An 18,481-nucleotide genomic window follows, 5' to 3' on the forward strand; every position below is an offset into this window, starting at 1 on the left:
TGTGCATATTCCAAAAATCTCTATTGCAGCATTTTCAGACCATATAGCATAGCCTGTCAATCCCACTTCTAATACTAAGTCTGGTGCATTGAAAATAACAGTTACAGTTAATAATGTCCATACCACGACCCCCAAACACCTCAACAGTGATGTTATATAATGTCAGTGTGTGATGAAAGTCTTGGCTAGCTAGCAAGAATTGACATTTCCATGGCCACTGATGACATGTCCTTCAACTCCTAAATGAAAATTGCAGAATTAACTGTAATGAACTGCATGAAGCTGTAGTTCCTGAGTGTGAATGCACTTACATGCCCAAAGTATAAGTGAGTATAGACTTACATGGCTTGAGATATGCATAATTGCATGTACTTCTTATCGAGCATTTAAATTATTCCTAAAAACAGTCAAGTTTGTTCATACAAAAGTGGAAATATTGGTATTAAAAGATGTCATTAGAAAACCAGGAGTTACAATAGAATAAGCATTTGGCCGTGATTAGAACTAGTGTGTGACCTTGGCGCACCCTTTTTAAATTTGGTCCTGCTGTGTTGTGAGTCATAAAAAGAGCTCTGTCCCTCAGTATGCTGTCACTTATGTCATCAGTTAGACTTTAGATGCATTCACCAAGCCAGCTCATTAGCTACCGCTATTGTCCGAAGAGCAGCATGACATTAGCATTTAGATGTGCAGAGAGCCTCACCTGCTGCTGTCATTGTTACAATGTGCAGGCAAGTTCACGTTGAGTAAATTTATTTTCTTAGCTGCTATTCCATAAAGCAATGTTGTCTAGAAGATGCAGACGTAAATGTTTTTTATTTTTCTCCATAATGCAACCTTGTATTGTTATTCAAGCATGATGAATGCGAGCCAGGCTGATTTTGTATTGCATTGGAGTGCTAGCCTCTGGGGCATTATTTCTATAGCCACACATGTTTGTTGATAGGCAGCACAGATTACTGTTTATCGTTTGTGTGATAAAGCTGAAGGAACGTAACCAAATTGATGTTTTATCTATAGTGTCAGGCTTGCTCTGGGAGAAAAGCATGAAAAAGTGGAAGAGAGAGAGAGCGAGACGAAAACAATGTAATTCTGAAACCTTTTTATAAAAATGGCGCAGATGAGCTGGCAGCTTTACTTACAAAGGATTCTTTTCCTTCATACCTGATCATAAGACGTGTTTATTCTCAGTGAGATCAGCAACTCCAGCTTGACTCAGTGTTGACAGTTGTGCTTAACCCTGATGATCGGTTTACTTAGATTTTGACTCATAAACGTCACCGAGTTATCGTAGATTTACTGAACTGAAAATATTTCTTGAAGTCTTGAACGTTCAACTGTATAGTTTGTCATGATGTTCTGAAAAAGATTTGAAATACTTTCCTTGTCCATGACAATATACCTCAGACCCTAACGCATATACACCAGACTCACACTCCTTGATGCATCTCTGCAGTGCCATTCTGTTTCTTTGGATGTTTTGTTATAGGTTACGTGTTATAGCAGGAAGGATGCATTTAGATATAGCAAAAGATCCCATCGAGGATGTGCTGTCTATTTCTGGGTGTGTTTGGTTGTTTTTTGCCGTATAATTTTGGGGTTTAAAATGAATTTCCTCACTGGACAGTTTATTAAGTATGGGTTGGACCCCCTTTTGCTTCGATTCTTTGTGTCATAGATTCAGCAAGAAACATCCCTCAGAGATTTTGGTCCATTTTAACATGATAGCATCACACTGTTGCTGCAGATTTGTTGTCTACACATCCATGATTTGGATCTCCTATTCTACCACATCAGAGATATTGTACTGGTGACAGTCGAAGGCCATCGAGTACAGTGAACTTATTGTCACATTCAAGAAAACAGTTTGAGTTGATTTCACTGTGGTCATAAAGTGATGGACATGGTCAGCAAAAATCCTCAGGTAGCCAGTGCCGTTTAAGCGATGCTCAGTTGGTATTAAGGTGCTCAGAGTGTACCAAGAAAATATCCCCCACATCATTACGCAGCCATCACCAGCAGTCTGAACTGTTATTACAAGGCAGGATGGATCCATGCTTTAATGTTTACACTAACTTTACTTACCCTAGCAGACAGTTTCCCAGTCTTATTTGCACACGCTTATTTTTAGTGAGCTTGTGCACACTCACCTAAAAAGTCTCGTTTCCTGACATGAGTGGTTTTCTGCTCTTGAGCGCACCTAACTCAAGGTTGAGTGTGTTTGGAGATGCTCCTTTGCATACCTTGGTTGTAATGATGTAATACTTGAGTTACTGTCCCCTTTCTCATGTCCTCTGGCATTAACAAGGCATTTTCACCCTGAATATTTTCTCTTTTTTGGACCATTCTCTGTAAACCCTACAGATGGCTATGGGAAAATCCCAGTAGAACAGCAATCTGTGAAAATTCAGACCAGCACGTCTGGCACCATTAACCGTGTCACACTCAAAGTCGCTTAAATTACCTTTCTTCACCATTCCGAAGCACAAATTGAACTTCAGCAGGCTGTCTTGGCCGTGTCTACATGTCTAAATGCAGCCATGTGATTGGCTCAGCAGATATTTGCATTAAGGATCAGTTGAATAGATGTCGCTGGAGAGCAAACGTCTTGCTATGATGACTGCAGGGTATATATGCGTGTCTCTGTGCCTTATCTCGCCTTGAATGAAAATTTGCATGAACATCATCACACGTACAGTGATTAACATCTAAGCCTATTTTTTTTTTTAAAAAGACAGATTTATTATAAATCCAGATTCTTTGGATTTTCATATATTTTATGTTATTTCATCATCCCCCTGAGAATCCTATGTCACGTTTTTAACCGGTTTTCTTCACCGGAGTTTCTTCTACTTATGCATCATACACAGGCTTGTTTCTCAAAACAGGCCCATTCTGAGCCATCTATAATCTATAACGCTCATCAATAATTTTGTTGTTGTTGTTGGTTGGGAGTGACTGCCTTAGCTTTTGTTTTCCCACGACACGCTGCAACATTTTAGAATAACATTTGAATGAAGAACAGGACAGGAGTCAACAAGTCTGGGTGTGTGTAGCTGTGCCAGGATGCCTAAAAGACAGTCAGTATTTCAGTAATACTCCTGAGCCTCGATTATGTTGTTGTGCTTATTCTTTTGTTGTCATTTTATGGTACACTGAAGGTTTATTTTGGATGCTTTATATAATCCACAATCATCAAAGGACAATGCAAAACACAAACATCTGGTTTAAATGAGGACTGCAGTTGTGGATATAATCTGCAGTTATCGCTTGTGCTTTATGCACGCTGGTGTGCTCAATGGCAGGAAAGAAACTGGGAATTGTATGTTGGAAAACTGCAAGCATTCAAAAAAAGATTTCATTTTTTTCGGAGATAAGCAGCTAAAAAAAGAAAAGAAAGTCAGCTGAAAATAAAATATTGGTGCCTGACATTGAATGTAGCACTGCAGACTTGAAAGGTGCACGCCCTTTTAGAGAGTACTCACACTGAACCTTCAAGCAAATAATGTTCACATCACTGGGAAACTGAATAAAAGGTAAGTAATGCTGCATTGCTACACTGCACATTTAAAAATCTGTTGATCATTTAGGGAATAGTAGAATATTCAGACAGACTGACAGAATATGAGACTAGCTTTCACCAAACCATTCTGTTTCCTGTTTGCTGCTTTCTACAATGAGGTGTTTTTTTGTTAAATTTTGAACACTATAAAATAAAAAGCAAAGGTTCAGGGTTTCTATAAAAGACTATGCATCTGTAGACACACAAACTAGAAACCCTGAATGTGTATTGCACTAGATTAAGCTAATTGCAGATGCACTGCATCAGAGAATTTCCCATGCCTTCTGATTGTGGTTCAGGAGGTACTTAAAGGTCATGAAAGAGCTTCTGTACTTACGCCAAAAAAAAGAAAAACAGTATGTGTGTTTGGTCTTACACGCTGAAATCGGAGCTGCCTGTGCTGACCTCTCAGCCTCGGTCGACGTGAGTTGGCTGAGGAATACTAATGAGAGAACTGGGTTTCAGCTGAATGGATAATGAATTTAAAAACAACAACACAAGTTGTTGTCTCAGTGTTCACAGCGCTGCTTTGTCATTACGCTGTTGTGATGGTAAACCCTCTATACGGCAGTATAAAACAGAATCGGTGGAATAAAGCATTTGCTTTGGCTTAGCACTAACTGCTAAACATTGCTGCAGGTCAGGACAGCTTGTTTATCTGTGCTCTGCCTTTAAATCCCACTCAGTTCACCCTCTGTTCAATCTTTAGGTGCCTTAGGTCTGCAAGACAGAAAGGATTGCTTAGTTGTTGTTGTGGAAAAGGAGGTCAAAGAAGCGTGGTGTGAGCAAACCTGTATGCTGATGGGATGCTAAAACCAAGGAGAGGCCCATGCGAGGCTTCAGAGTGAGCATAATATATGTTTTTTACCTTTCATGATAGAGGAGGAAGGGAGGATGGAGATCAGTGGGGTAGATTTCCTACTGGAGATGAGCTCTGAGTGGATGTGTGGGTGTGGCTTCAAGGATGCTGTAAAGCTGTCAGCTTGCTTTTATGTGCGTTTTCACCCATACAACATATGAGTAATATTGAGGTTCACTGGCTATCTACTGCTTTTAGCCCTAATTAATAATTTTTGCAGTGACTTCAATCAACAGCAAATCATTTTACATTTTAGTAGCTGCAGCCTTACTACGAATATTAACTGTGTCAGAGTTCTGGGCAAAATGCCGTTTTGAAATTTCTTCTTTGTGCTGTCAAACAGTCTGTCATTCCTGTCAAAAGTAAAACTGTCATGTGAATAACTGAAAGAAGAGCAAAGTCTCTGGATAAACTAAGAGGTTCGCGGCTGTCAAAACAAAGGGAACTTGACATTTTCTGTTGGCATGTTTGTTCCCTTCAGTTTTTTTTCTCATACAGGTTTAAGCCTGATTGCTCTGTATTACCACCAGGCGATGTCACGCTCAGCTAGCGGAAATCAAATCTCTGAAGTTGCATGGTTATTTTACCAACCTTTGACAGTGTGAGCCAATACTTACATTGAAGAGTTTGAACAAGTGCTGTTCTACATAGTGCAGTGCTGAGACTGAGTACAGACAAATAACACTGCTTAAATAGTAACTACTCTTGGAATAAGGGCAAAGCATGACTGTTTTTAATTGCACTAAACAAGCCCACCATTACCTTTGAAGAGTGGCTATGTAGGCTAATTTCCATCTAATTTCCAAGACTTGCAGTTGGTGGGGAGGTGTCTTGTAATACCATAAAAAATAAATGCCCTTAAAATATGTATTTAGTATTCAGTCACGAGTGCATGTGCATAGAGTTGCCCTTCTAATTTCTGGGTTGAATGCTCACAAACAATTATTACTTTACAGTAAATCAATTTGTACTTAGAGCTGTATGGCTTTGATAAGGCAATTAAGAAAAGCAGAAACAAGAGAGGCAAATATTTATGAAAAGTATTGCTTATGTAAGAAACTGAAAAACATGTGCTCTTGCCACACTGGATCACATTGGCCTTAGTTAATATGGTGCTGGGAATTACACTAGTCCAAGGTTCCTAGATTGCTGCTGAGTTGAGTTTTGTCTGCTATTGGAGGTTTGTTTTTCTTCCCCTGATTGGCCCGAAGTGTGATCTGCTGAGGGTTTTGTCTTTAACACTGCAGTGTGCTGCAGTATGAGTTGGACTTTTGGGACCAAAACAAGCCTCAGGGCTGCATGCAAGTAGGAGAGGAGCCATTGTAAGCTGTGCTAAAAAGGAAGAGACACTTTCACTGCTAACATGCATATATTTGTGTCGTTGTGGGCACAAAAAATAGTGGAGATTGATACCATGTGAGGACTAAGACTGAGTTTGGGTTTCACCCTGGTCAAGGTTAGGCGAAGCATGTCATGGTTTATTTTGTGAAAAACCTTTAGAGAGTTAGAAAGTCAAAGCAATTTCATTACGAGCACAGTACAAATTACAAGCGTGTGCTGCCACAGATAATGAGAAAATTGTCTCGAATGTATCCTTTGTATTTCAGAACAAATCACAGAATAAATACAGTGCCTGTTTTTCCTCACATTATTTTAGTAGCTCCTTTGTCTTCTGTCTTTCGCACAGGTATTGCTCATCTCTTCTCCCATGTGTCTGCTAAACTTTGTTTTTTTAGAAGAGTGACTCACTAAGTGTTCACTTGCAGTTCAAAAGACTAATTTATTCCTGTCTTCATTCTGTCTGTGCAACTTTTGCGAGATCAACAAGATATGTTGTGTGAGGACTTAAGAGTGTTTGAAACCTGCTGTTTTGAAGCATTTTTAGTACATCTTGTTCAACGGTACCTATTGCATTGGTTTCTTGAGCTGTTCTATTTTATTTGGCATAGAAGTGCCGCCGTTGCTGACTTCATCACATATTACACACACCGGTGCTTGACCACCTTCTTTCTGACCCCTGTTGCTTTTATCAGCACATCCCCCACTGACTGTCGTGAAGGAGCCATTATACTGATGCCAGCAGTGTGTGTGTGTGTGTGGTGTGTTTTACGGTTGATCTGATCCAACTGCTAAGTGAGGACAGCAACCCTGAAGTTGTCACAAGAAGGACTCAGGCTGTGAGCACGAGATGTGACATGTGGGTTAGGCTTAGCAGCAGATGGTAAAACCCAGCTGATTTTGGGAGAAATTGCAGCTGAGCTAATGTTGCTGATTCAGTATGTCTTGCCACATGTCTGTGAAGGTTCTCAGTCATCCAGGTCATCGTAGTCAAAGGAGCTTGCAAAGAAAAGCGTCTGGACTTCTTTAAGTTTACTTGAAGACGTTTCACCTCTCATCCGAGAAGCTTCTTCAGTTCTAAGGTCAAATGGTGGAGAGTCCCAGATATAAACCTAGTGGGAGTATCCCCCCACAGAGGGACAAAAGGACCCCCTGATGATCCTCTAATCGCCTGAGCCAAGGTGTGAAACTGGGTGTGGGTCCCAATCAGCCAGAGTTTCGGGTGTGTTCATTGTGAAACCTGGCCCCACCTTATCATGCGAATCCATACCTCTACCTGTAGAGAAAAGTAGTTGGTTTGATAGCTCTATTTGCTTTCTGAGCTTTTTGCTAAATAAAATTAAAGTCTTGAGACCAGCATAAGTTTTACTTTACAGTTTTCCTAACTCGTTGTGTAATTAAATCTATTGATTTTCTTTACCTTGAAATATAAAGCACCTTGATCTTCTCCCGTATAAATAAAATTGAAAAAAGCTTTATATTACCCACAATTTGTATGGATCGTACACAGACATATATATATATATATATATATATATATATATATATATATATATATATATATATATATATATATATATATTAAAAATGTTTATATCTCAACCTAAACCGATTTCCCTAAATAGCAAAAATTGAAAGAGGCTCTAAATCTTTGGATGCCTTACATTCAACTGCAAAAACCTCTGCTGTGAATTTGAGCCCTTATTTTCAGTCCAGTGACAGCCGGCCGCTCTCGGATGCTGTATCACCTCTCTGACCCAACAACCCCTGCTTGACATCATCACCACCCCCCTAATTCTCTGAGCATCCTGACAGGAGAAAGAAATCAAAGCTCAGTGTTCCCGCTGGATTGTGTCTTTCATGTGGCTTGTCAGTTTGATGCTTAGTTTTCTCCTTTTGTGTTTCAGGTCCTCCTTTGAACCAAATGCTAGAACTGCTCTGCCCACTTAAAGATATCAGTAAGTTTTCTTTACTATGCCTTGGCAGGTTATTATATTGTAATGGTATACTGGGGAGTGTGGGAGGAAATTCTTATGGAGCCACATGAAGCATCCTACCAAATTGGTGAGACAGCTTAGACTTGGAGAATGTGCACTGCAATAATAAAAAGATGATAGGATGTCCAATATTGCAGCCTCCTTTGTGCTGCTACATTTGGACTCTAAGCTGGGAACTGAACCGAAAAGCATAACAATGAACCCTTGGGAGCTCCTTAACTTGCCTGGATGTCCACTGAGGTTGTGGTGTAGACACAAACAATGAGTAGAGGAGGGAATAAGAAGGAATAACAAAGGAAGAGGAGGGTGAAGAAATGTTATTCTGGTGGTTTGTTGTCTTTAACTAATTGATAAATGTATCCTGAAGCTTGGATCTATTGTTTTAAAGCCTTTGTTCATTTTAATGCTGCAAATGTGCAAAACAAGTAAAACTTTTCTTGACATTGAGGCGATTGAAGGAAGTGACACCAAGAGAGAGTGAAAGACACCGTTGATTTACATACGAGGGAGAGGTAAATACATTAGAGGTTTGCCTAGGCAACCGAAGCCTGCAGTGTCTTCTCGCAACCAACCGTTAGCTGATCCACGAGGAGCAAATTGGTTTGCATGTAGGCACAAGGGTTTAGTTTCACACAGAGGATTCGCACACTTTAAACAGCCTCAGCATTTGTATGAATTAAGGCCATTAACTGATTTTCAAACTATAACACAGCCATAGCTGACACGTCTTTTGGTTACGGCTGACTCAAAAACAAAGAGTAAACTGTCACACAGACTTACACAACTGTGCTTTTTCATTTCACTTTCATTTTTATTTATATGGCAAGACAAATGTCGCCTCAAGGTTCTTTATATCGCAAGGTAAAGATATAAAGAAGAGTGCAGTTTTGCTTCATTTACCACCTTGTCGCTGTGGAGTTTTTGAATTCAGCAGCTGTACTGACTGAGTGCCGTTACTGTTGATGATTAAACCTGTTAGCACCGTCTCTCACGCTATTGAGTTTAAAGTTGTTTTAGAAGAATACTTTGATAAATATTCACAAATACAAGCTGGAGACGAAGAAAGTGAGCAAAGATTTTGTGCTGATGAAGGTGAAGGAGGAGCACTGTGGGACTACATCACTGAAGACATACCATAAGAAGGGGTGAAGAGGGGAAGATGTAAGAATACTTGAGCAATTCAAAGTGTTGTGAGCCTCTCAACACTGCCTTTCCTCATCATTTATTAATTATCTGCTAGAATATTCATCCTCCCTGGCACAGCACTGTTCTCCTGTAGGGAGGGAAATTAACAGAGCTCTGTATCATCCTGACACTCAACAGTGTATTACAGTCTTTGTTATTGTAGTCACTTGAATGTCATCCATCATTAACCAGCGTCCCCTGTCCACGTCAAGTTGTCCTCTTATATGATGTTTACTGTTGATTTTGACTCTCTCTTCAACAGTCAGTCTAAAATTAAGAGTCTTCATAGAGAGTGTAAAAGATGGGCACCTTTCAATAAAAGAGGCCACACCCTTACGTCCAGTATGCAAAGGAATAAATCATATTCATAAAATAATTCATCCCCCTTAGTGTTGAATGAAGGAGTTAGGGAGTTCATAAATGGGAGGCTCTGGAGATTTTTTCTTTGGCCACAGAGGTTGCCACTTGGGACTAACTTTATCTGCACTATATATAATATAAAGAGCTGAAGCTTTAGACCTCTTTGATGATGGGTGCAATTAGAGTCAGCCAATGCATTGCAGGGTTGTGCGTTTAGAGTGCCATCTTTCTGTTGTACCTTACTAATTAAATCCTTTGAAAACGAAGGGAAGGCCAAAGAATCATTAATATGTACACTGGTTCTGTGGTACAATACTGTGAAATTCTCAGATAACTAACCTCTAAATCATGACGGGATTTTGGTGGCACACTGTAAAGTCACATCTGTCATCACATATGCTGTTAACTGTGTAAAGAATCATTTGTATTTTTTCCTTTCTTCTGCTCTTCATGGTGCCTGCAATTATCTGAGTACTGCAAAGAATCTACTGTGTATCTATGCACGCTCGCTCAGAATCAGCCTATCTGGGTTGACTACCTGCAGTGAGTTCACTGTAGAGTCTGCATTCATTTATGCATTTTCCTTTTATTTCTTTAAAAAAAACAAGAAATGAAATACATTTCTAACAGCACTGGTAATTTTCCTTTGGCTCTGGCTAAAATCTCTCTGGCTAAAATAATTTCCTGAAGTTTCCCTTAAAGAAAGACCTTTCAGTAGAGACGATGTAGGTGAGCAGCTGGAAGCAGCTGAGGTGGGTGTGTTTTACTCAGGGTACAAACTGAAAGACTCATCAGGTGGGATGAAAGGGTCCTGAAAAGACAAAAAACATGCACTCATAGCTGAAATCCAGCAGGGATGTTTTATTAACAGGTGACTAAAGCTGGTGATTGTGGATGCAATGGGTAAAATGAAGCCAGTGGCAGTGGCAAAAACGGCATCTCCATAGACTTTCTTGTCAAGCACATTTACAGCCTGGTGGAAAATATTAAATGTCCTCTATGGACAGCCTCACCCTTCATAACAACTCTGAGGTGACGGTATTTATATTTCCTCCACCTGGATAACTGAGTTAGGGGTGGTATGTGTGTGTGTGTGCTGCTGCAGCATTTTTAATGGATTGTTTGACTATTCATTGATTGTTTTACATCACAGAAGTCTGCGCTTCAGTTTTGGTGAGTGAGATTCTAGTTTTCTCTTAGCCCTTTAGATAGCACTCATAGACGGTAAGAAAAAAAACATGGATGAAGTTTCCAGGTCAGAAAAATGTGCCTTAAACCTACATTCTATCTGAAGGCCACCAGATGGTGATAGCTATGACTGCAAAAAGACTTCTGGTCCTTTAGAAGTCTATGGGAAAACTGCTTTCTGTCTTGGCCTCTGCAAAGATTTTCCTGTTAAGTTTATGGGCTCAGTCACTTGTTTTGAATCATAATCAAGAAAAAAAAAAATTCTGTTTTGAAAATCTTGGTGATGCCGTGTTTCAAAATGAAACCATATGCTCATTTGCTAATGGTTTGTCAGTAACAAGTCAGTAGCCAATGAGCGGGCAGTTTCACAGCCAGCTCCGCCCCTTCCTCTCAAGCGATCGCAAGCGTTCAAAACAGGGTTTCACAGTAGACTGTCACGGCATCAGCATCACGTGGCTTCGTTCATATTTTCTTTCTCATTTAATGAAAGCATTTTATGTTACCTTACCTAAATGACATCTACATATTTTACTGTCATTTTTTACCATTTAATAAACAAAACCGTATTTGTTCTTGAGGAAATTAAACACCCCTCTATATTTATTTATCACTGTGTTGGTAGGTGGTTGGTTAGAGCCTTATATGCAGGAGCATTCCTACAGCTGAGTCAAGCCTTGCAATTTTAACCCCAGCTGAAGGTATTTGGTTAAAATTAAAAAGAAATTCTTAAATGTAAATAAATATTTTTTCTTTTCTTAATTGCATGGACAGTCTTAATCGCTGTCAGTATTCTGTGTTATAAAATAAAATTTAGTTTCTGAATATTAACTGAAAAAGTAAACATGGGCCTCTATTCAGAAGAGGCATAAACAAGAATCAAACAAAATAGTGTGACGATAATGTCACGACTTTATTCACCACTGTATTTCTAATGGTTAACATACAATCAGAGTGCATGGTCAAATACAAAAGGCTGAACCTGAACCTTTGGTTAGCATCCAGTTGACTGCTTTGATCCAGAGGGCAGCGGTAGGAACCTTCAAAACATCTGCAGTGCTGTTTTAGCGACCAGAGACAGCAATGTGATGTAAGGGGATTCAAATGAGAGATGCAATAATCCAGATTTCTGGATCAGTGCTGCGTGTGCCTCTGTTGTGGTCAGCCTGTCTTGCTGAGCCCCGTCAGACCTTCCTCTGCTCTTGCTGTCTCTTATGATTCTTGGCTCCATCCCCGGAGAGTGAAATTAGTACTCAGCACACCACAATGAAGTGACTGAGGCAGTGTATCAGCAAGCTGCCATCTTTGCATTGATTTTTCCCCCACCTCCTTTTATCTGTCATTTTGTATAAAGATAAAAGCATGACACTTCAGTTTGTAAAGGTTGATGGAACATAAACATTATCAATTAGAATATAATTCCACATTTATTACCAGAGTCTTGATTTTTAAACATATGTAATTATGCTTGGAGAAACTTCCCTTTACTTTTTGCATAGGCCAATTTATCCCACATCAGTTTGCAGCATGCTAGAGGGGAAATAATCTTAAGAGCAGCTATAGAGACATGCATTAATAGAGCAGGCTGTGATAACAGTAGCCGCAATAAAATATGGGAAACAGGCATATCATTGAGAAAATAAAGGGTGGATGCAATGCTGTGTTTTATTCATTTTTGTGAGTCTTTTCTGTGATATATCTGTGCATTGTAAGCCTGTGTTTTTATTAATAATCCTTCTTATATTTTTCTGTCTGGCAATTTATATTCCACTTACCTTTGGTTTATGCATATTCTGATTTTATGTGTGTGTTTTTTAATGCAAGAAAATACTGCTTTTTTTTCTGATGCAGTTATTACTGTAGAGCAGTGAGGTTATTGAAATGTAGCTTTCTTTTAACTGGGAGACGTTACTCTAGATTCATGTGCACATACAGCAGCGGACATTCATTATGCTGCCTGCTCTCGCTGTAGCATTTGGGACTCCCTGTGTCTGCAGTATTTATGGGAAATCCATGGATTTTAAACCAAAGAGGGAACTGAAGTATTAGACTAGTTTTAAGGATGGTTGCATGTGCAATTTGAGTCAGCTAGTGCATTGCAGGGTTGCTAGCTGGGCATCCATGTAAACCCTGGGAATAGAATCAGACAGACAGTTTATTTTGTTTATTTAATTAAATTATTGAAAATATTACATCACTTTTGTAAGGACTTATCAGTGTGAGAGAGTACCTGAAGAGAAGCATTTACTCAAAACATCTTGAAATGGTCCAAAATTCATTCTTGTTCAGTCTGTTCAATCCTGCACAGCTAAGAGAGGTGCTTGGAGGTGCTTTTCCATATTTGCTGACATATATATTCTGTAAAACTGGTTTTGAAAAATGATGTGCACAATGTTCCTGACAGTTTTTTTCTGTTTTTGGCTCCATTTGATGTCAGGGAAAATGGATTTTCCTTAATACGGTCATGTTAAGTACATAGCTGTGGCAGTGAGAGCAGAAGCCCCACTCACCTGCTGTTCAACCCTCCTGTTTGTGAGAAGCAGCCAATCAGAAAAAAAGTGACTTAAAAGGAGGGAAGCCTTAAAGGGAAAAGAAATAAAATGGCTGAATATGAATTATTCTTAACCGTTAATCACAGAAAGCTAATAATAGTAATAATAATAATAATAATAACAATAATAATTTAAATAACAATAATAATACTGCAATAAAACTGCAATGAATAGTTAATCCATTAGTCAATAGACAGGATTGTTGTCAGAAATTAAAACTGTATCAGTTTTTTTTCTGTCTATTTTAAAATGGCATTGCTATTCCTACTTATTCAAATAAATGACTATTTTACATGATCATAAATGTTTGGTTTTTGGGTTGGTCGACATCATGCAGACATCATGTTTGTCTCTAATTGCTTGTTTTGCTGACATGTTGACAAAGTGATGAACCTGCAGGCTGAAAATGGTCCTCAGACTGATCATTAAGGAAGACGCAAACCAAAACACCGGCTTATTTGTTGCTTTACATCTGCCGCAAGGGTTAAAAACATTTGGATGAACTAGAAAGAAATTAAACGTTTAAACAATCTTCATCAGGGATTAATCATCTAAAAATGTCCCTCATATTCATGCAATGATTCTAAATCAACATCATATTTTATGTGAATGTGTTGTGACTCTGACCTTTCAGGAGGTATTAGTAAGTTTAGGTATTAATTAATCATAAGAGAAATGAAATCCTTAACAGCTCATTTGATCTTGGTGTAATTTCCAGTTTTCTTTCTTTAGACATGCTGAGGATTTTCACTAAGATAGGAGGGGGAGAGAAAGTGGTGCTGGAGACGGCTGTAATCAGGCCTACTCTCAGTTACCTACATGTCCTGCCTTCATATCCACTATTTAAGCCATGACAACAATGACGAGACACAGCCTACCAACTCCAAATATTGCAGAAACATGTTCCCCACCTATTCTTGGTAAAACACAGAGCCCGATCCAGCCTGATTACCAAAAACGAGCCACTGACTGTGCTCCTACTTGGCATAGTTTCTACTGAGCGATGTGAGTGAGATTTCCCCAAAGAAATCTAGGTTTAGCAATTCACAGTCTTAAAATAGCTTAGAATCATACATTATTACATAGCAGGCCTGCCTCCTGTGTCAAAATGCGCTTGCTGCTGTAATTATTGTCTCCTTGTTTTCTCCAAACTTCCACATTCGAAAAGATACCCTAACCTTATTAGCATAGCTTTATAGCTGATATGAAGGGACTCGCAGGTGTGCTGTAAGTTTCTAAAAAGCAAAGTACTTTGTAGATTGAGCAACACGTGTGAATAGAAATTGCTAAAGTTTGTAAAATAAAAGCAGTTGCTGGGGAATACAGAAAATATAGTTTGTGTCTAAGTGGAGTGGAGGTGGCCAGATTTCAATCTTCCAGCCTGACTCTGTGTGTTTCCTTTGGGTACAGTAAAGCATAAAAGATGCTGAGAGGTGTGACCCCCCGCTGAAACCTCCACTGCTTCGAGAGGATTGATGTGACAGTTTCACACATAACGAACATGCGCGCATACACACGCAGTACGACAGGCAGTCAGATGCACCAAACTACTGTGTCAAGTGGCAGGTCACACACACGTGTGCACACACAGATAAATAAAATGTCAGTGCAACACGGGGCTGCACTGATTATGAAAACCAAGCCTCTCCGTGTGTCATCTGACTGTCTTTTGTTCTTTCGGGAGTGCCGCTGCTCCTCTGCGTGGCCGAGCAGGCGCTGTCTCAGTCATTAATCCTCGCCCTATCGGCTGGCCAGTGATACTCGAAGCAAACAAAAACCCACACAAAGCTTAGCAGCGTGCTCGCATGGTGCTTTTCAGGATGTGCAGGCATGCAGGCTGGGCTTGCAAATAGAATCAGTGCAAAACAAAGAAATGAAAAACATTAAAGCATCCCCCCCCCCCCCCACCCCCCACCCCCCCACCCCCCAAAATACACACACCCACTGGCAAACAGTGACCCTTTGGAAAGCTTGCCCTCAATTTACAGTTAATTTTAGTCAACACTTAGACGTGTTGTTTTCGAGACATTTCCATCAAACTATGCATAGATGTGGGGAAAAAGGTGAGAAAGGCAGGCTGGGGTTGATGGAATGAGTATTTCTCTCCTTTTTCCCCGAAGGTGATTGTGATTGACCGAAGCCAGAAGTTATTTCATGTGCCTGACTCCAAACTGTATTAGCGGGCCTGGCCGTTACCGCTCAGTCTGTCTGTCTCTCAACAAGATAAGGGGATATTACCCTGCCCAATATTGCTCGCTCTTTTCTGCACTGTCACTGAATACAATGGCCATCACTGAATCCTATGAATATTATTAGCATTTTCCTCAGGATTCTATCAATGTGCGAGACAGCTTTGTGGGAGCAGAAGTACACTCTGTTTTTGCTGTGGTCTGATATTCGAGCTGTCTCTTGGTGAATAGAGTTAATGCTGCAGTGTATTGTCCAACTTAAATCCAATTATGAGGACACTGTCAAATGTCCATTACTGCTGCTAATTAACAAAAGGTTACCTGGCTCAGCAGTCTTCCAGCCGTGGCCGGCGTTGCGATTTGAAAAGACCTGACAGAAGTTAAGAGAGTGAACACTGCTGAAGAACAGCCGCTGTTGATTAGAAGTTGACAAAGAATGAGGATTAGAGGGCCGAGAAGAGGGGTCAACATCAAGGAGGACTGTGAAAAACCTCTGACTGAGGGATCAGGTGGAGCATTGTGCCGGCTTGGGAGCAATTCAGAGATAACACAAGAGGAATGGCAGGTCAGTGTGTGGCAGACTCCTAATAATGTCCATAGCCAAAGTCTAAGCAATAAAAATGACCTACTCCTCCTCAAATTAATGTTAGTATTTATTATTTAACTGTGTAATTATAATACATACTTATATAGAAATCAAAAGGGTAAAATCCTAATTTATCAATTAAATTCCAATTATATTTTTCCCAATTTATAAAGGAAAAAAAGATCACTTTCGCCTTTCTCTTTTTTTCTTTCTACTCATTTCTAGTCCTGTTAATGACAGAGCATGGACAAAAAAATAACGAATTTAATCAGCCAAGACTGCAAACAGCCATATATTTTAATTAGCAACATCCCCATGTGCAGCTACATTGAACCCCATATATGTTGCTGTCAGCTTTCAGCCTGTTAGGGAAAGAGCAGCGTGGAGAATTTCTCATTGCATCCAAGTCAAAATATTTTCCCTGCCAGTGATGTGGGTGCACGGCGGCAGTCCCGACCATGAATGGGAGCTGATGGGATGTCAGGGCTGCTTTTCCTGTTTTCCACCAAGTTCATCTCTCTCAACTCATTCCTTCTCATCAGTAACCAAACCCAGTTGGCAGCTTCAATTAAACCCTGTGAAATTGCCCCAGTATCTGTCTCCCTCTGGGGCCATTTAGCTGTGTTTAGCTCTCTGCAAGCTGGGCTTGTCGCCAGGCAATCTTTATGAAACAGTGTTTCATCTTCTTTCTTAAAATGTAGGTCAGTGTAGCCCTACGACCCACCTGGCCAGATCATAGATGTACTCACTGTGAGTAAACCTGCATGATGATCACTTGTTCTGGTTGTATTTACGTGTAGTAATGACACGGAACAAGTTTCAAAAAGGCAGTTTGTCGACTCAAAGACATAAAGATCAGAAACGCTGCATCGTTTTGAATCATAATTCAGGTGTTTTTGAACAAATCAAAGACAACAGACGGCATGCAACTGCGCACTAAAATGTGCACAGCATATGTGAGAAGCTGCATTTATTATCATTTTTTTAAAGTTTCAGAATTCGTTTTGAAGTTATACTGTTATATTGCATAATCACACTCATTTCTGTGGTTGTTTAATGACAGCCTTCCTGCACAAAACAAGCATATCTCCCATCTGTTGTTGTGGCTTGACCACGCTATAATGAAGCAACATTACATAAGAGGGAATCCTGAGTACTGAATATCAGAGTGGCTTTGAATTAGTCGTAGGCACAAAGCCGCAGGACGGTCATTTATTTAGCTCAGCTGGCACAAAAAGTTCTGCAAGTAGGTTGGAAGTGGATCGCTGCCAATACAGGAATGCTTTCTGCACACTAACTTAGTTTGTTTAGACCTTCACGTTACCAGAGGCAGCTACTTTGTGTCAACTACATTTACTGAGTGTGTTTTTCCATTTGATGTGTAACCAGTAAAATGAGAGCTTGTCAGTAGTTACTTCAATACTATGTGAGACTTAGAAGAGATCAGAGGTTAATCTGAGAGCTCTGTTGCTTTTAATTCATTGTATAAACTAAACTTTTATTGAGCTTTCAGACAAAGTTTTTTGGTTTCTAATTTTTGTTTATATTTCAGCAGTGACTCTCAGATTTTGGTGTAAGGTAGGTAACTCATCTGACTGCTGGTTACCCCTGAGGAAACAGAACCCCCCTGTTGAAGCTGTTACCCCTCCCAGGGCTGCAGATAGAGGGGCTGGAATTTTGTTTTTTCAGAAATACTGTCAAGCCAAGGGGATTTTTTTCATTCCTCAAGAATTTTTTTCTCCCCGTCTCTCTCCAGTGGCTCTTGTTTCCTGTGTTAATGCCACAGTGAAATCCATGATAAAATTCTTGTCACGTTTTATGGCAAATTAATCAGTTTCGAGATTCGTATTAGCACACTTCTTTTATTATCAGAATATGCTAAGATGTGCTGCTCTTTAGTTGAAACCGGGGGATTGTGTGTTCTTTCCACTTTTTCCTCCCCTTCCAATGGCTTTTACAACACCTTTGAAGACATTATCTGTTGAAATAAATTCTGAGCCCTGCATTAAATCCCATGAACAGTTAACCTGAGGCTCATTCACACAGCAGTTTAAACCCTCCGTAGCTGCCGGTGCTCCCCTTTTGTTGTCCACATGGATCTGCAAAACTCCCTCAAATATTCAGTATTCTGTGAGGCCTTCTTAAAGAAATGAAAGTTTATTTTTTACATTTTTTTAGTAAAGTCTGAAAGAGGTTCAAAGCCCACGTTGTTTGCCTTACGGTATTGCCTTCATTTTTGCTCTTCTCTAATTGTCCAGTTCGGCTAATTTTATATGAGCAGGATGCTCTTTGTGAAAAAAAGACAGAAAGAGGATGTTTTTGATTCAGAAAGCATAGTGGGCCTGTATAAGCCTACTGAGTAACCAATATTTCTTCTGCAATATCCTTCATGTCATCTTTGACTTTCAAGGTCGATTTGGAACTGAAAACTGTTGTATAGATCAGCGGTCCCCAACCTTTTTTGCGCCATGGACCGGTTTATGCCCGACAATATTTTCACGGACCGGCCTTTAAGGTGTCGCGGATAAATACAACAAAATAAAAGTAGTACCGGTACCGAAAAAAATAAGATTCATAACACCCAGGAAAACCGAGTTAACGATCAAAACGATAACAAAATAACGCTGAAAACCGATAAAAACCCTGAAAACCATACATTTCACACCTG

At 39.8% G+C, this 18,481-nt stretch overlaps 1 protein-coding gene across 3 annotated transcripts in view; it reads left to right on the forward strand.

Moving 5' to 3' along the window:
• The window catches only part of apba2b (amyloid beta (A4) precursor protein-binding, family A, member 2b), a 71,217-nt gene that overhangs the window by 12,346 nt on the left and 40,390 nt on the right, over positions 1–18,481 (forward strand). For 2 of the 3 annotated variants that reach the window (XM_084935297.1, XM_084935317.1), the window contains exon 2: positions 7,667–7,717. The exons of the other annotated variant lie outside the window; for it this stretch is intronic. The gene's annotated coding sequence lies outside the window, so the exon portion shown is untranslated. The remainder of the gene's footprint in view (positions 1–7,666; positions 7,718–18,481) is intronic. 3 annotated transcript variants of the gene reach the window in all.

This window comes from Perissodus microlepis, chromosome 1 (assembly GCF_051167445.1).
Source record: "Perissodus microlepis isolate ML-2025 ecotype Zambia chromosome 1, ASM5116744v1, whole genome shotgun sequence".
In the NCBI taxonomy this organism is placed as follows: Eukaryota; Metazoa; Chordata; class Actinopteri; order Cichliformes; family Cichlidae; genus Perissodus; species Perissodus microlepis.